The following is a 17,536-nucleotide window of genomic DNA, read 5'->3' as shown; positions in this document are numbered from 1 at the left end:
GCCCGGCCGTCCAGCCAGTCTTTGACCCAGCGCAGAGTACACCTGTCTAAGCCGTGAGCCGCCAGCTTCTCTAGGAGAATGCTGTGGGAGACAGTGTCAAAGGCCTTACTGAAGTCCAGGTAGACCACATCCACAGCCTTTCCCTCATCCACTAGGCGGGTCACCTGGTCATAGAAGGAGATCAGGTTGGTCAAGCAGGACCTGCCTCTCATGAATCCGTGCTGGCCGGGCCGGATCCCCTGGCTGTCCCGCACATGCCTTGTGAGCGCCCTCAAGATGAACTGCTCCATAATCTTCCCCGGCACCGAGGTCAGGCTGACAGGCCTGTAGTTTCCCGGATCCTCCTTCCGGCCCTTCTTGTAGATGGGTGTCACATTGGCAAGCCTCCAGTCATCCGGGACCTCCCCCGTTAACCAGGACTGCTGATAAATGATGGAGAGTGGCTTGGCAAGCTCCTCCGCCGGCTCCCTCAGCACTCTCGGGTGGATCCCATCCAGCCCCATAGACTTGTGAGCATCCAGGTGGCGTAGCAGGTCGTTGACTGCTTCCTCTTGGATTATGGGGGGTTCATCCTGCGCGCCGTCCCTGTCTTCCAGCTCAGGGGGCTGAGTACCCTGAGGATAACTGCTCTGCCTGTTAAAGACTGAGGCAAAGAAGGCATTAAGTACCTCAGCCTTCTCCTCATCCTCGGTGACAATGTTCCCCCCCGCATCCAATAAAGGATGGAGATTCTCCTTGGCTCTCTTCTTGTCATTAATATATTTGTAAAAACTTTTTTTGTTGTCTCTACCAACAGCGGCCAGATTGCGTTCTAGCTGGGCTTTTGCCTTTCTCATTTCCTCTCTGCACGACCTAACGAGATCCCTGTACTCTTCTTGAGTCGCCTGCCCCTTCTTCCACAAGCGGTAAACTCTCCTTTTTTTCCTGAGTCCCAGCAAGAGCTCCCTGTTCAGCCAGGCCGGTCGACTTCCCCGCCCGTTCTTGTTACGCCATGTGACATCATGCTCAGTATATAAACTGGGGGAAAGCTGGCCAGGGGGGCCACTGCTTGGGGACTGGCTGGGCATCAGTCGGCGGGTGGTGAGCAGTTGCAGTGTGCATCACTTGTTTTATATATTCTTTTTATTATTTTACTTCATTTTATTTCAATTATTAAACTGTCTTTATCTCAACCCACAAGTTTTTCTCACTTTTACTCTTCTGATTCTCTCCCCCATTGCACCGGGGGCCGGAGGAGAGTGAGCGAGCGGCTGCGTGGTGCTCAGTTGCCGGCTTAGTTAAACCACGACAGCTACGCCATACCCAAGCTGTCCTTTTTCAGGGTGCATTTGGGATGACAACTATGAAGACCAGAGGTGCTTAATTCTGTCCAGCTTGGAGCACAAGGAGAATGAGCTCAGGCCTGTCTGTTTCTTCCTGTGGAGATATTTTCTGAAAGGTCATGTCTCTCGACTTGATTTTGCTTTTTATTTAGGTTAATGGCTCACTGATCTTAGTGGTGTCAGAGCAGGCCATATCACCACTTTGCTATGTCCTGTTACCCAGGTGTGTGACCCAACAGCCTATGTCCCCTACTTTGCCAATGCCAGCAGGCTCTGTATCTTGGTCCAACAACTATCTCTGTATTTTCTCCATATCATGCCCTCTGCACAGAGTGTCTTTCCTGAATCATTCTGCAAGTTCATTGTCCTGAATTCTGTTAAGTCCGTCCCCCAGACCCACTCCTTTCACAGTACCTTAATAACATTAGCCAAATAAGATATACACCCTATTTAGAATTAAACAACAAACAAATCCCCTGAACTGCATTATAACAACCATCGTCCCTTGCTAAGTGACCACATAATCTTACTGATGATCCTCCTGTCATTTCTCACTGCCTTACTACTCAACAATTATTCTATATCTATAATTAGTTCACGCTGCTGCAACAGGAGATACTAACTCAGCTCCTTGGGCCTGTCTGAACATTTCCTGAAACCAGAAGGGTTTTGCAGAAGACAGCAACCACTGGTGGCAACTGCTTGACAAGTCCCTCAGGAGAAAGGATCTTGTGTCTTTTCTCTTCAGAAAGACACTTAGCCACCCTTAGAAATCATTAGCACTAGTCATATTCCAAAAGATCTGTCTCACGCCCTTACCTAATGAAAGCACTAGCAACAAATACTGCTTCCCTTTCTTATTGCGGTTCTCCTGATATCAGTGGAACTGCTAATGTGACCCAGGTGAGCATGATTTAACCATAATAAGCATCTAAGGCAACAAGGAGTGTCAATTCCATTTAAATTAGGTAATGATTTCACATTCCTTCATTTTTAGAAAGCATTCATCATAGACAAGGAAAGAGATTCTCTCTTAAAATGAGACCTGTAAGTCACATTCAGCTGAAATTATAAAACTTCTTTGCATTTCTTTTTTGCTCTATTCTGAAAAGAATAAGAAGCCAAATCTGTACTGTAATTTAGAATCATAGAATAGATTGGGTTGGAAGGGACCTCTAAAGGTCATCTAGTCCAAACCCCCTGCTGTGGACAGGGACATCTTCAGCTAGATCAGGTTGCTCAGAGCCCCGTCCAACCTGACCTTGAATGTTTCCAGGGATGGGGCATCCTCCACCTCTCTGGGCAACCTGTTCCGGTGCTTCACCACCCTCAGCGTAAAAAATTTCTTCCTTATATCTAGTCTGAATCTACCCCCCTTTAGTTTAAAGCCATTCCCCCTTGTCCTGTCGCAACAGGCCCTGCTAAAAAGTTTGCCGCCATCTTTTTTATAAGCCCCCTTTATTGCTGTGCAGTACCTGAAATGCTACAAGGTTTCCTCTAAATTTAACTTAAAACTGTGTTCTGGATTTACTCACCCCTAGATAATATTAGGTAGATTCATCCTACTTGTTCTCTGTGCCCAATATAATCTTACTTTGTAAGCATTCTTGAAAGCATGAGATTTAAAGGACAAAGTTTTATGGTCATTTTACATCTGTTTACCAGCAAACATTAGATAACTGATCCCTTCTCTCTAACCAACTCAGAAAGCCTTTTATAAGAATTATTGAAATTACAAATATGAAAATGCTCTTTCTTTAGGCTATCAAAGAGAGAATGAATTTAATGAAATTTCTACAAGTCTTCAAAATGGCAGACAATACACTGATTACATTTTCCTCCATTTTCTAGTTTAGCAGAGTCCAAATTGGTTAAAAAAAACTCTACTATTGAACATAATTACAATTGTAATGTCCAATACTCAACCTTAGGAAATGTTAGAATAGAGGTTATTTGTACAACATTAATTGATCATGCAACTACAGGATCACCTTTTGTTTTTCCAAGACCCTGGTTTCAATAAGTCTACAGCATAAATCCCCTGTTTGAGGAAAGAATCAGGGTTAAGCAGAAAACACGACTGTCTATAGAATCCCTTTGTGGGTATGTTTTTTTATTTGGGGTTGGTTGGTGGGGTTTTTTTTCTTCCCCAAAAGCAAGGTCATCACTAGTTACAAGTTCCTCATCCTCCAAGTTCCTACTTGGAGACCCCAGGACCCGATTAGGAGAAACGCTGAGTGTGAGGAGTAATTGATATCAGCAAGAGCTCTGAACACTTGAGAAACACTGGAGAAAGTGATCTCAAACTGATAACCAAATCCCCTCTGAGCTCTGTTTTACTTTTGTAAAATGGATGTACTAGGCGCTCCTTATCATAGAATCATAGAATAGTTTGGGTTGGAAGGGACCTCTAAAGGTCATCTAGTCCAACCCCCCTGCCATGGGCAGGGACATCTTCAGCTAGATCGGGTTGCTCAGAGCCCCATCCAACCTGACCTTGAATGTTTCCAGGGATGGGGCATCCACCACCTCTCTGGGCAACCTGTTCCGGTGTTTCACCACCCTCAGCGTAAAAAATTTCTTCCTTATATCTAGTCTATATCTACCCCCCTTTAGTTATCCGACAGGCTTGTTCTGCATAGAAGTGCATTAGCATCCAGGAAGAATTTGTGAAGTGGGAAGCCCTGCAGAAGAGCCCCCAAGTACTAAACAGATTCCCAAGGGGACCTTCAGTACTCCAGGTATGAGTTGGGTGCAGATAACATTCAAGAAGGGGAACCAGACTGTGAGTCAGAGAGATAATGCTACAAGCTTCCATTTTGGGTAAGGCCCCTGTTTCATACTGCTGAGTTGTTACTCTTTTCATGTAACTATATTTCCAGTTTCTACACACCTCCCTGAAATCTGTTTGTCCCATAAACTGTCCTTCTGCTTGTCTGTTTCAAATGTTTCAGACTATCCAAGCTTTGTATGCCAAACTTTGATATCTGGATACACAGGAAACATTAAGGCTCCTGCTGCGTAGTATATTTACTGTTGCTATTACTTAGGTTAAGCTAATATAGGTTTTTTTCCCCCTACTTCTCCAGTTACACGGATGTTGCATGATGCAAAGTTATCCAATAACTAGTAAAACCAGGAGACAGGAGGTTTACTGTTTTCTTCCTCTTCATCTTACTTTCCTCATAGAAGGATGGATTGTTACAATGACTTTCTACTGTGCTTCTACATCTGAAACAATCTGAAAAAGGGAAACCTGAGGTAAAAGCAGCACTCTATTAAGAAGACACTAAATTTCACTTATTATGTATCAATTAGAAAATAGAAATAATTTACTTTGTCATTTATGCAGATGATGTACAATCAAATGAAAGCAGAAACCACCAAAAAGTTAGAAAATAAACCATGGTAAAATATTTGGAGATAGGAAGCTCTTTCCATTGTAAGTAGCGGTATGGAACAGGCACAGCATACAAAAGTCACAAATCCCCATCGCTGCTGAAAGCTTAGGCTCAGAAAATCAGTGGTCGGTCCTAAAAAGGCCATATCTGATACACCTCAGGCAACAACTGCCATATCCGTGGTCACCCATCCCACATAGTCCCTGACCAGTCAGGAGCCCGGCTTCATGGAAACAGGGTGTTTTAGTTGCCATGCCTGTTGTTTAGTCATTAGCCTTCTTCCCTGTGAAGACTTCCACCAAGGATACCAATTAGTGCAAATGGCTTGTAATTAGCAGTGATGTTTTTTGTAATGTGGATACTTTCTCAGTATGAACAGGAATGAGCCACCAACTCATTTCACATGGTCCATAGGCAACCATCAGGAGGTAAAGGTTTGCAGTTAATAAAGGCCCATGTGAGAATGAAACCAATGACTCAGAGGAGTAATGCATTGTCTTGTAATACTGGTCTCCAGTGCTAGCACCTCTAATCTAACTGGATCATTGTTAATCTTTTGTTTTACTGAGAACGTGAACATTTTCTAAATGCTTACTTTACATTTAATTTCCTCAGAGATGCATATTGTAATAAGTGTGCTGCTTCCTGATGTGGCACCTTCTCCTTTATGCAGAGGGGAATTCAATCCCCCTGTGCGCCTCCTGCTTTCCCCCATCCCACTCCGCTCCCATCTCCTCCTGCCAGCACGCTGCCTGCATCTACTGCCTTCACTTTCGTACTGCTAATCCTCTGCTTGACCTGCTTCAGCGCTGTTCTCTCAGCTCTCCTGGCAGCAGATGTGCAAAGGCTACTAATAAGTAAGTTCAAGTATCTTCCTTCTGTTCTCAGCTCCATTTAATGTGGAAAGGCTCTAATTTTTCTGGGATTTTGAACTTCTGCACTTGACTCATTCCCTTCTTGTTTCTTGATTCCTTTTGCTGTCTTTTCTCTGGTAACATCACTTTTTTCCCTTGGTATTTCACCCCTGGTTCGTGCCTGCTTTTATCACCAGCAAAGCATGCCAGCTGCCTTCTCTGTCATCTCCTGTCCCCTCAGAGTACCATCTCTAACAGCTTTCTTTGACACATATTCATGAGATGATAACATTTGAGCTCACTCCCCTGATCCAAACACATGAGCTCCCACTTACTCCTCCTTCCCTTTTACTGACTCATAAAGAATCAATTCCTCTATGGCTTTTATTTGCTATTATTTTCTCCTCCAAAGACCATTCTTTTCTTCCCCTCCCCAGCCCTGCTATGACCCTCATCTGTGTGGCAGAGGTGGCTGAAAGTGGGCCTCCCCCTGGGTCTGCTGTGAGGTCTCCCTCAGGCCTCACCCTGGGCCTGCTGCAAGGCCTCTCCTGGGCCTGAGCCTGCTGCGAGGCCTGCCCCAGGCCTGTCCCCAGCTACTCTGAGCCTGCTGTGAGGCCTGCCCACCGCTGCCCCGCCAAGCACCTCATCTGGCTGTTTCCTTCTTCCCTGCCCTCTCAGCCCTCCATTTCCTTCACAACATGTTTGCTCTGGGGGAGGGTTCAAAACATGTGCCTCTGTCTCCCAGGCTCTCCCACCCCCCCACTGGCTGCCCCAGCCAGCCCTCCCCCATGTTTCCTTCCCAAGGCTCCCTCCCCTGAGTCATGGCTCTCCAGTACCTTCTATTTCTCCTGATGTTACAAGCTCCTTCGCTTTTTCCAGAACCCCTCTGAAAATCCACATGTTCCCACATACCCTCTTGTGCCATGACTCACCCTCTCAAACTAACCTTCTAATTATTTATAATTAAAAATAACAAGTTGGAACTGACATGATGTGGAGATGATCAGATGTGAGGATGAGAAGCTCAGTGTAAATGCTTAGAGAGACAGAAACAGCATCATATACTACTGAATAATCCTATAATCACTCTGTATACATTCCCCTTTCCATAACCCCTGTCTGACACTATCATGCCCTGTGTCCTGTTATGAGATATCTAGAATCATAGAATAGTTTGGGTTGGAAGGGACCTTTAAAGATCATCTAGTCTAACCATGCTGCCGTAGGCAGGGATGTCTTCAGCTAGATCAGGTTGCTCAGAGCCCCGTCCAACCTGACCTTGAATGTTTCCAGGGATGGGGCATCCACCACCTCTCTGGGCAACCTGTTCCAATGTTTCACCACCCTCAGCGTAAAAAATTTCTTCCTTATATCTAGACTAAATCTACCCTCTTTTAGTTTAAAACCATTACCCCTTGTCCTGTCGCAACAGGCCCTGCTAAAAAGTTTGCCGCCATCTTTTTTATAAGCCCCCTTTAAGTACTGATAGGCTGCAATAAGGTCTCCCCGAAGCCTTCTCTTCTCTAGGCTGAACAACCCCAACTCTCTCAGCCTTTCTTCATAGGAGAGGTGTTCCATCCCCCTGATCATTTTTGTGGCCCTCCTCTGGAATCGCTCCAACAGGTCCATGTCTTTCTTATGCTGAGGGCTCCAGAGCTGGACACAGTACTCCAGGTGGGGTCTCACCAGAGCAGAGTAGAGGGGCAGAATAACCTCCCTCGACCTGCTGGCCATGCTTCTTTTGATGCAGCCCAAGATACAATTGGCCTTCTGGGCTGCGAGCGCACATTGCTGGCTCATGTCCAGCTTTTCATCCACCTGTATCCTCAGGGTACTCGGCCCCCTGAGCTGGAAGACAGGGACGGCGAGCAGGATGAACCCCCCATAATCCAAGAGGAATCAGTCAACGACCTGCTACGCCACCTGGATGCTCACAAGTCTATGGGGCCGGATGGGATCCACCCGAGGGTGCTGAGGGAGCTGGTGGAGGAGCTCGCCAAGCCACTCTCCATCATTTATCAGCAGTCCTGGTTAATGGGGGAGGTCCCGGACGACTGGAGGCTTGCCAATGTGACGCCCATCTACAAGAAGGGCCGGAAGGAGGATCCGGGGAACTACAGGCCTGTCAGCCTGACCTCGGTGCCGGGGAAGATTATGGAGCGGTTCATCTTGAGGGCGCTCACAAGGCATGAGCGGGACAACCAGGGGATCAGGCCCAGCCAGCACGGGTTCATGAGAGGCAGGTCCTGCTTGACCAACCTGATCTCCTTCTATGACCAGGTGACCCACCTAGTGGATGAGGGAAAGGCTGTGGATGTGGTCTACCTGGACTTCAGTAAGGCCTTTGACACTGTCTCCCACAGCATTCTCCTAGAGAAGCTGGCGGCTCACGGCTTAGACAGGTGTACTCTGCGCTGGGTCAAAGACTGGCTGGACGGCCGGGCCCAGAGAGTTGTGGTGAATGGAGTGAAATCCAGTTGGCGGCCGGTCACGAGCAGTGTTCCCCAGGGCTCATTTTTGGGGCCGGTCTTGTTCAATATCTTTATCAATTATCTGGATGAGGGGATTGAGTGCACCCTCAGGAAGTTTGCAGACGACACCAAGTTGGGCGGGAGTGTTGATCTGCCTGAGGGTAGGAAGGCTCTGCAGAGGGACCTGGACAGGCTGGATCGATGGGCCCAGGCCAACTGTATGAGGTTCAACAAGGCCAAGTGCCGGGTCCTGCACTTTGGCCACAACAACCCCATGCAGCGCTACAGGCTTGGGGAAGAGTGGCTGGAAAGCTGCCTGTCGGAAAAGGACCTGGGGGTGCTGGTTGACAGCCGGCTGAACATGAGCCGGCAGTGTGCCCAGGCGGCCAAGAAGGCCAATGGCATCCAGGCCTGTATCAGAAATAGTGTGGCCAGCAGGAGTAGGGAAGTGATCGTGCCCCTGTACTCGGCACTGTTGAGGACGCACCTTGAATAATGTGTTCAGTTTTGGGCCCCTGTCCTGGTTTGGGCAGGGATAGAGTTAATTTTCTTCCTAGTAGCTGGTACAGTGCTGTGGTTTGGATTTAGGATGAGAACTAAGTTGATAACGCACCGATGTTTTAGTTGTTGCTAGGTAATGCTTACACTAGCCAAGGACTTTTTAGTTTTCCATGCTCTACCGACTGAGAAGGCTGGAGGTGCACAAGAAGCTGGGAGGGGGCACAGCCAAACTAGCCAAAGGGACATTCCATACCATGTGACGTCATGCTCAGTACATAAACTGGGGAAAGCTGGCCGGGGGGGCCGCTGCTCGGGGACTGGCTGGGCATCGGTCGGCGGGTGGTGAGCAATTGTACTGTGCATCACTTGTTTTTTGTATTATTATTATTATCATATTATTATTATTATCATTTTATTTCAATTATTAAACTGTTATTTATCTCAACCCACGAGTTTTTTCTCACTTGTGCTCTTCCAATTCTCTCCCCCATCCCACTGGGGGTGGGGCTGGAGTGAGCGATCGGCTGCGTGGTGCTTAGTCGCCGACTGAGATTAAACCACGACAGTCCTTTTTGGCGCCCAACGTGGGGCTCGAACGGTTTGAGATAATAACAGATTAACCGGAGTGTATTAAGGAACTTATATCTGTTAGTAGTTGTGGGTCACAATGTTGGTTTCTCTCTTCTCGATATTGATTTGTATAATCTGCATTGTGCTCTTTTTCCTGCTGTACATGTTAAAGATTGGTGTTGGGTTTTGCAGTTTGCTGTGGTCTGCAGTGAATAGTGATGTCTCGCTTGTGAGGTTTGTTTTTAGAACATTGACCTTGACGTTAGTGTGGTATGTAGGTTTCGCAATGAAGCCGTTACTGTACCACGGATACCATTTCGTGGAGACAACTAGCAATTGCAGTAACTTTTCTGAGAGTTTTTTTACGGAGGAAATACAGAATGGCAGTGTCACTACCTTCTTCTATGATGTTTCCTCCTTCATTACAGTAGCTTTTCAGTATTTTGAACATCCTTGGGTAGTTAAGATACTTCTATTAATACTTCTTTGGAATATTGTTTTGGTTTTGTCTAAAGTTGGTAAGCACTTTAAGAATATCATCCAGAGATCTGCCCCAAGGCTGAATGGTTATGAGTGGCAGGGTGTGTGGGACAAGATGGGCAAGCACCTAGGCCAATGGGCACCCCCAGTGTTTTGGAACTTCACCCCTGAGCAAGTGCAGAATCCTGAAGAGTTAGTAGAATATTTGGACAAAGTGTGCTGTCACCCTGGCAACTCCAGAGAGATGCAGATCATTGCAACGTGCTGGGGCCTGGCCCATGCCTACCGAGCCCTGTTCAACACCATTCAGTGCCCTCAAAGGGAAGAGAAGGTCTCTGGCTCTGACAGTAAAACGACAGGACCTGCGGTCACTCAGACCCGGGCAACACGCCCTGCGGCCACTCCGACCCCAGCGACACGCCCTGCAGCCACTCAGACCCCGGCAACAGGCCCTGCAGCCACTCCGACCCCAGCAACATGCTCTGCAGCTACTCAGACGCCGGCAACAGGCCCTGCGGCCACTCAGACACGGGCAACACACACTGCGGCCACTCCAACCGCGGCGACATGCACTGCGGCTACTCAGACCCCAGCGACAGGCCCTGTGGCTGAACCAAAGAACCAGCCTGTGCCAGTATCAGTCGCCCCTGTACACATGAAGAAATCTTGGAAGAGGAAGTCGGCTCGTTTAGTAAGGGAGGAAGAAGCTTCTTCTAAAAGGGGGATGGAGGAAGAAGTGTTTGAGACAGATGACCCTGGAGAAGGGTCATCACGAGAACGGGAGGAGGAGAGCCGGCTGCTGATTGGGGAGAAAGAAGAGGAAGAACTCATAAATGAGGCAGTGACCACCCGATCTCTATCCCTGAGTGAGCTGCAAGATATACGAAAAGAATTCAGCCGTCGTCCAGGTGAGCATATTGTCACCTGGCTGCTCCGATGCTGGGATAATGGAGCCAGTAGCCTGGAATTGGAGGGTAAAGAAGCCAAGCAGCTGGGATCCCTTTCTAGGGAAGGGGGCATTGACAAAGCAATTGGAAAAGGGACACGAGTCCTCAGCCTTTGGGGGCGACTCTTCTCAAGTGTGAAGGAAAGGTTTCCCTTTAAGGAAGATGTCATATGTTGCCCAGGCAAGTGGACAACCATGGAGAAGGGTATCCAGTTTCTGAGAGAATTAGCTGTGCTGGAGGTGATTTATGATGACCTGAACAATGAACAACTATCCAAAGATCCAGACGAAGTCAAGTGCACGCGACCCACATGGCGGAAGTTTATAAGGAGCTCACCATCGTCATATGCCAATTCATTGGCAGTGATGACCTGGAAAGATGGAGAGGAACAAACAGTGGATGAATTGGCTAGTCAACTCAGGCAATATGAGGAAAGTCTCTCTTCCTCCCTCGTCTCAGCTGTGGAGAAATTGTCCGAAAAACTGTCCCGGGAGATCCAGCAACTCAGAGAGGATAGGTCCTACTCCTCACCTGTACGGACCAGTATCTCGGCTATTAGGAGTCAGCGTTCTTTTGCTCAAGAGAGAGAATATAAAGGGTACACACCACGGGGCACCCTATGGTTTTACCTGCGTGACCACGGAGAGGACATGAGGAAGTGGGATGGGAAACCTACCTCAGCCCTAGGGGCACGGGTACGTGAATTGCAAGGGAAAACAATCACAGAAAGAGGTTCTTCCAGGAAAATTGCTGCTCCAGTTTCCAGCGGGCAGTTCCCCAGACAGAGTAGAAGGGCTGATCTTACTCCTGATGTTAATGAAGAAACTTCTGATTCGTATGTACAAGAATTGAGAAATGAGTACTGTGATGAGGATTAGAGGGGCCCTGCCTCCAGCCAGGGGGAGGAAAGGGACAACCGGGTTTACTGGACTGTGTGGATTCGGTGGCCTGGCACATCAGACCCACAGAAGTATGAGGCTCGAGTGGACACCAGTGCACAGCGTACCCTAATGCCATCAAGCTATATAGGGGCAGAACCCATCTGTATTTCTGGGGTGACGGGGGGATCCCAACAGCTAACTGTATTAGAAGCTGAAGTGAATCTAACTGGGAATGGGTGGCAGAAGCACCCCATTGTGACTGGCCCAGAGGCTCCGTGCATCCTTGGCATAGACTACCTCAGGAGAGGGTATTTCAAGGACCCAAAAGGGTACCGGTGGGCTTTTGGTATAGCTGCCTTGGAGATGGAGGAAATTAAACAGCTGTCCACCTTGCCTGGTCTCTCGGAGGACCCCTCTGTTGTGGGGTTGCTGAAGGTCGGAGACCAACAAGTGCCAATCGCTACCACCATGGTGCACCGGTGGCAATATCGCACCAACCGAGACTCCTTGATTCCCATTCATGAGCTGATTCGTCGACTGGAGAGCCAAGGAGTGATCAGCAAGACTCGTTCACCCTTCAACAGTCCCATATGGCCAGTGCAGAAGTCTAATGGAGAGTGGAGACTGACAGTAGACTATCGTGGCCTGAATGAAGTCACGCCACAGCTGAGTGCTGCTGTGCCAGACATGCTAGAACTTCAATACGAATTGGAATCAAAGGCAGCCAAGTGGTATGCCACAGTTGATATTGCTAATGCGTTTTTCTCAATCCCTTTGGCAGCAGAGTGCAGGCCACAGTTTGCTTTCACTTGGAGGGGCGTTCAGTACACCTGGAACCGACTGCCCCAGGGGTGGTAACACAGCCCTACCATTTGCCATGGACTGGTCCAGACTGCACTGGAACAGGGTGAGGCTCCAGAACACCTGCAATACATTGATGATATCATCGTGTGGGGCAACACAGCAGATGAAGTTTTTGAAAAAGGGAAGGAAATAGTCCAAATCCTGCTGAATGCCGGTTTTGCCATAAAACAAAGTAAGGTCAAGGGACCTGCACAGGAGATCCAGTTTTTAGGAATAAAATGGCAAGATGGACGTTGTCAGATCCCAATGGATGTGATCAACAAAATAACAGCCATGTCTCCACCAACTAGCAAGAAGGAAACACAAGCTTTCTTAGGCGTCGTGGGTTTTTGGAGAATGCACATTCCAAATTACAGTCTGATTGTAAACCCTCTCTATCAAGTGACCCGGAAGAAGTATGATTTCAAATGGGGCCCTGAGCAACGAGAAGCTTTTGAACAAATTAAAGAGGAGATAGTTCATGCAGTAGCCCTGGGGCCAGTCCGGGCAGGACAAGATGTAAAAAATGTGCTCTACACCGCAGCCGGGGAGAACGGCCCTACCTGGGGCCTCTGGCAGAAAGCACCTGGGGAGACTCGAGGTTGACCCCTAGGGTTTTGGAGTCGGGGATACAGAGGATCCGAGGCCCGCTATACTCCAACTGAAAAAGAGATATTAGCAGCCTATGAAGGGGTTCGAGCTGCTTCAGAAGTGATCGGCACTGAAGCACAGCTCCTCCTGGCACCCCGACTGCCGGTGCTAGGCTGGATGTTCAGAGGGAGGGTCCCCTGTACACATCATGCAACTGATGCTACATGGAGTAAGTGGGTCGCACTGATCACACAACAGGCTCTAATAGGAAACCCCAGTCGCCCAGGAATCCTGGAAGTGATCATGGATTGGCCAGAGGGCAAAGATTTTGGAATATCGCCAGAGGAGGAGGTGACGCGTGCTGAGGAGGCCCCAATGTATAATGAACTACCAGAAAATGAGAAGCAATATGCCCTGTTCACTGATGGGTCCTGTCATCTTGTGGGAAAGCATCAGAGGTGGAAAGCTGCTGTATGGAGTCCCATGTGACAAGTTGTAGAAACTGCTGAAGGAGAAGGTGAATCGAGCCAATTTGCAGAAGTAAAGGCCATCCAGCTGGCTTTAGACATTGCTGACCGAGAAAAGTAGCCAGTGCTCTATCTCTATACTGACTCATGGATGGTGGCAAATGCCCTGTGGGGGTGGTTGCAGCAATGGAAGCAGAGCAACTGGCAGCACAGAGGCAAACCCATCTGGGCTGCCGCATTGTGGCAAGCTATTGCTGCCCGGGTGGAGAACCTGGTTGTAAAAGTCCGTCACGTAGATGCTCACGTACCCAACAGTCGGGCCACTGAAGAACATCAAAACAGCCAGCAGGTGGATCAGGCTGCTAAGGTTGAAGTGGCTCAGGTGGATCTGGACTGGCAACATAAGGGTGAATTATTTCTAGCTCGGTGGGCCCATGACACCTCAGGTCACCAAGGAAGAGATGCAACATACAGATGGGCTCGTGATCGAGGGGTGGACTTGACCATGGACACTATTGCGCAGGTTATCCATGAATGTGAAACATGCGCTGCAATCAAGCAAGCCAAGCGGTTAAAGCCTCTTTGGTATGAAGGACGATGGCTGAAATATAAATATGGGGAGGCCTGGCAGATCGATTATATCACACTCCCACAAACCCGCCAAGGCAAGCGCCACGTGCTTACAATGGTGGAGGCAACCACCGGATGGCTGGAAACATATCCCGTGCCCCATGCCACCGCCCGGAACACTATCCTGGGCCTTGAGAAGCAAGTCCTATGGCGACATGGCACCCCAGAAAGAATTGAGTCAGACAACGGGACTCATTTCCGAAACAACCTCATAGACACCTGGGCCAAAGAGCACGGCATTGAGTGGGTATATCACATCCCCTGTCATGCACCAGCCTGTGAGAAAATGGAACGATACAATGGACTGTTAAAGACTACCCTGAGAGCAATGGGTGGCGGGATGTTCAAACATTGGGATACGCATTTAGTAAAGGCCACCTGGTTAGTCAATACTCGGGGATCTGCCAATCGAGTAGGCCCTGCCCAGTCAGAACTTTTACGTACTGTAGATGGGAATAAAGTCCCTGTAGTGCACGTAAAAAATATGTTGGGGAAGACAGTCTGGGTTATTCCTGCCTCGGGCAGAGGCAAACCCATCCGTGGGATTGCTTTTGCTCAAGGACCTGGGTGCACTTGGTGGATAATGCGGAAGGATAGGGAAGTCCGATGTGTACGTCAAGGGGATTTGATTTTGGGTGAGAATAGCCAATGATCTGAATTATGTGAAGTTAAGTACTAATTATAGTTATAATAGTTATACTAATAATACACAGATATACTAATAATACTAATAATATTATATGCCCTACTAATGTTATTACAATAAGAATCACCCAGAGTAATGAAGAATAACTTCAGTGAAACCAAGCAAAGCACAGTAATGATGGTACCAGAACTGACTTCAACATGAAACAATCCAACACCGCACACCATCTCCATTTTTCCTGCCCTGAAAGATTATTATGACAGATGGAGCCCGAAGTCATGGACTAAATGAACTCACCGAACATTTTAGAGGGATGGCCCACAGACAAAGGGAATGATATCTCTGTGTGTGTGTGTGTGTGTATATATATTAAAAAAAAAAAAAGAAAGGGGGGTGGTGATTAATGAAAATGTACTGGAAAATATGAGACTTGAGCATGACGCAGATGGTATAGAATAAGGGGTGGATATTGTCCTGGTTTCGGCAGGGATAGTGTTAATTTCCTTTCTAGTAGCTGGTACAGTGTTTTGGATTTAGGATGAGAACTAAGTTGATAACGCACCGATGTTTTAGTTGTTGCTAGGTAATGCTTACACTAGCCAAGGACTTTTTAGTTTCCCATGCTCAACCGACTGAGAAGGCTGGAGGTGCACAAGAAGCTGGGAGGGGGCACAGCCAAACTGGCCAAATGGATATTCCATACCATGTGACGTCATGCTCAGTACATAAACTGGGGAAAGCTGGCCGGGGGGGCCGCTGCTCGGGGACTGGCTGGGCATCGGTCGGCGGGTGGTGAGCAATTGCACTGTGCATCACTTGCTTTGTGTATTATTATTATTATCATATTATTATTATTATTATCATTTTATTTCAATTATTAAACTGTTTTTATCTCAACCCACGAGTTTTTCTCACTTGTGCTCTTCCAATTCTCTCCCCCATCCCACCGGGGGTGGGGGGAGTGAGCGAGCGGCTGCATGGTGCTTAGTTGCCGACTGAGATTAAACCATGACAGCCCCTCACTACAAGAAGGACGTTGAGGTGTTAGAGCGTGTCCAGAGAAGGGCAACGAGGCTGGTGAGGGATCTGGAAAACAAGTCTTATGAGGAGCGGCTGAGGGAACTGGGACTGTTCAGCCTGGAGAAAAGGAGGCTGAGGGGAGACCTCATCGCTCTCTACAACTACCTGAAAGGAGGTTGTAGCGAGGTGGGTGTCGGTCTCTTCTCCCAAGTAACTAGCGATAGGACGAGAGGAAATGGCCTCAAGTTGTGCCAGGGGAGGTTTAGATTGGACATGAGGAAAAATTTCTTTACTGAAAGAGTGGTTAAACATTGGAACAGGCTGCCCAGGGAAGTGGTTGAGTCCCCATCCCTGGAGGTATTTAAAAGACGTGTAGATGAGGCGCTTAGGGACATGGTTTAGTGGGCATGGTGGTGTTGGGTTGACGGTTGGACTCGATGATCTCAGAGGTCATTTCCAACCTTAATGATTCTATGATTCTATGATTCTATGATCCTCCAGTACCCCCAAGTCCTTCTCGGCAGGGCTGCTCTCAGTCCCTTCATCCCCCAGCCTGTATTGATACCGGGGGTTGCCCTGACCCAGGTGCAGGACCTTGCACTTGGCCTTGTTAAACCTCATGAGGTTCACACAGGCCCACTTCTCAAGCTTGTCCAGGTCCCTCTGGATGGCATCCCGTCCCTCTGGCGTGTCGACCGCACCACTCAGCTTGGTGTCGTCTGCAAACTTGCTGAGGGTGCACTCGATCCCACTGTCTATGGCATGGATGAAGATATTAAACAGTACCGGTCCCAATACGGACCCCTGCGGGACGCCACTCATCACCAAACTCCATCTGGACATTGAGCCGTTAACCACTACCCTCTGGATGCGACCATCCAACCAATTCCTCATCCACCGGACAGTCCACCCATCAAATCCATACCTCCCCAGTTTAGAGAGAAGGATGTTGTGGGGGACCGTGTCAAAGGCCTTACAGAGGTCCAGATAGACGATATCTGTAGCCCTTCCCGTGTCCACTGATGTAGTCACCCCATCACAGAAGGCCACTAGGTTAGTCAGGCAGGACTTGCCCTTGGTGAAGCCATGCTGGCTGTCTCAAATCACCTCCCTGTCCCCCATATGCCTTAGCATAGCTTCCAGGAGGATCTGTTCCATGATCTTCCCAGGCACAGACGTGAGGCTGACTGGCCTGTAGTTCCCCGGGTCTTCCTTTTTTCCCTTTTTAAAAATGGGGGTTATGTTTCCCCTTTTCCAGTCAGTGGGAACTTCTCCAGACTGCCACGACTTCTCAAATACGATGGATAGTGGCTTAGCAACTTCATCCGCCAGTTCCTTCAGGACCCGCGGATGGATCTCATCGGGTCCCATGGACTTGTCCACCTTCAGGTGCCTTAGATGGTCTCGAACCTGATGTTCTCCCACAGTGGGCGGCTCTTCATTCTCCCAGTCCCCGCCTTTGCCTTCTGCGGCTTGGGCGGTGAGGCTCGAGCACTTGCCGGTAAAGACCGAGGCAAAAAAGTCATTGAGTACCTCCGCCTTCTCCGTGTCCCGGGTAACCAGGTCTCCCGTTTCGTTCCGGAGAGGGCCCACATTTTCCCTCATCTTCCTTTTATCCCCGACGTACCTATAGAATCTTTTCTTGTTGCCCTTGACGTCCCTGGCCAGATTTAATTCTATCAGGGCTTTAGCTTTCCTAACCTGATCCCTGGCTGCTCGGACAACTTCTCTGTATTCCTCCCAGGCTACCTGTCCTTGCTTCCACCCTCTGTAGGCTTCCTTTTTGTGTTTGAGTTTGTCCAGGAGCTCCTTGTTCATCCACTCAGGCCTCCTGGCGTTTTTGCCTGACTTCCTCTTTGTTGGGATGCATCGCTCCTGAGCTTGAAGGTGGAATCCTGAGAAAAAAGAACAG

The sequence above is a fragment of the Aptenodytes patagonicus genome, chromosome W (genome assembly GCF_965638725.1).
Source record: "Aptenodytes patagonicus chromosome W, bAptPat1.pri.cur, whole genome shotgun sequence".
Taxonomy (NCBI): domain Eukaryota; kingdom Metazoa; phylum Chordata; class Aves; order Sphenisciformes; family Spheniscidae; genus Aptenodytes; species Aptenodytes patagonicus.
Note: the sequence above shows the minus strand (reverse complement) of the source record.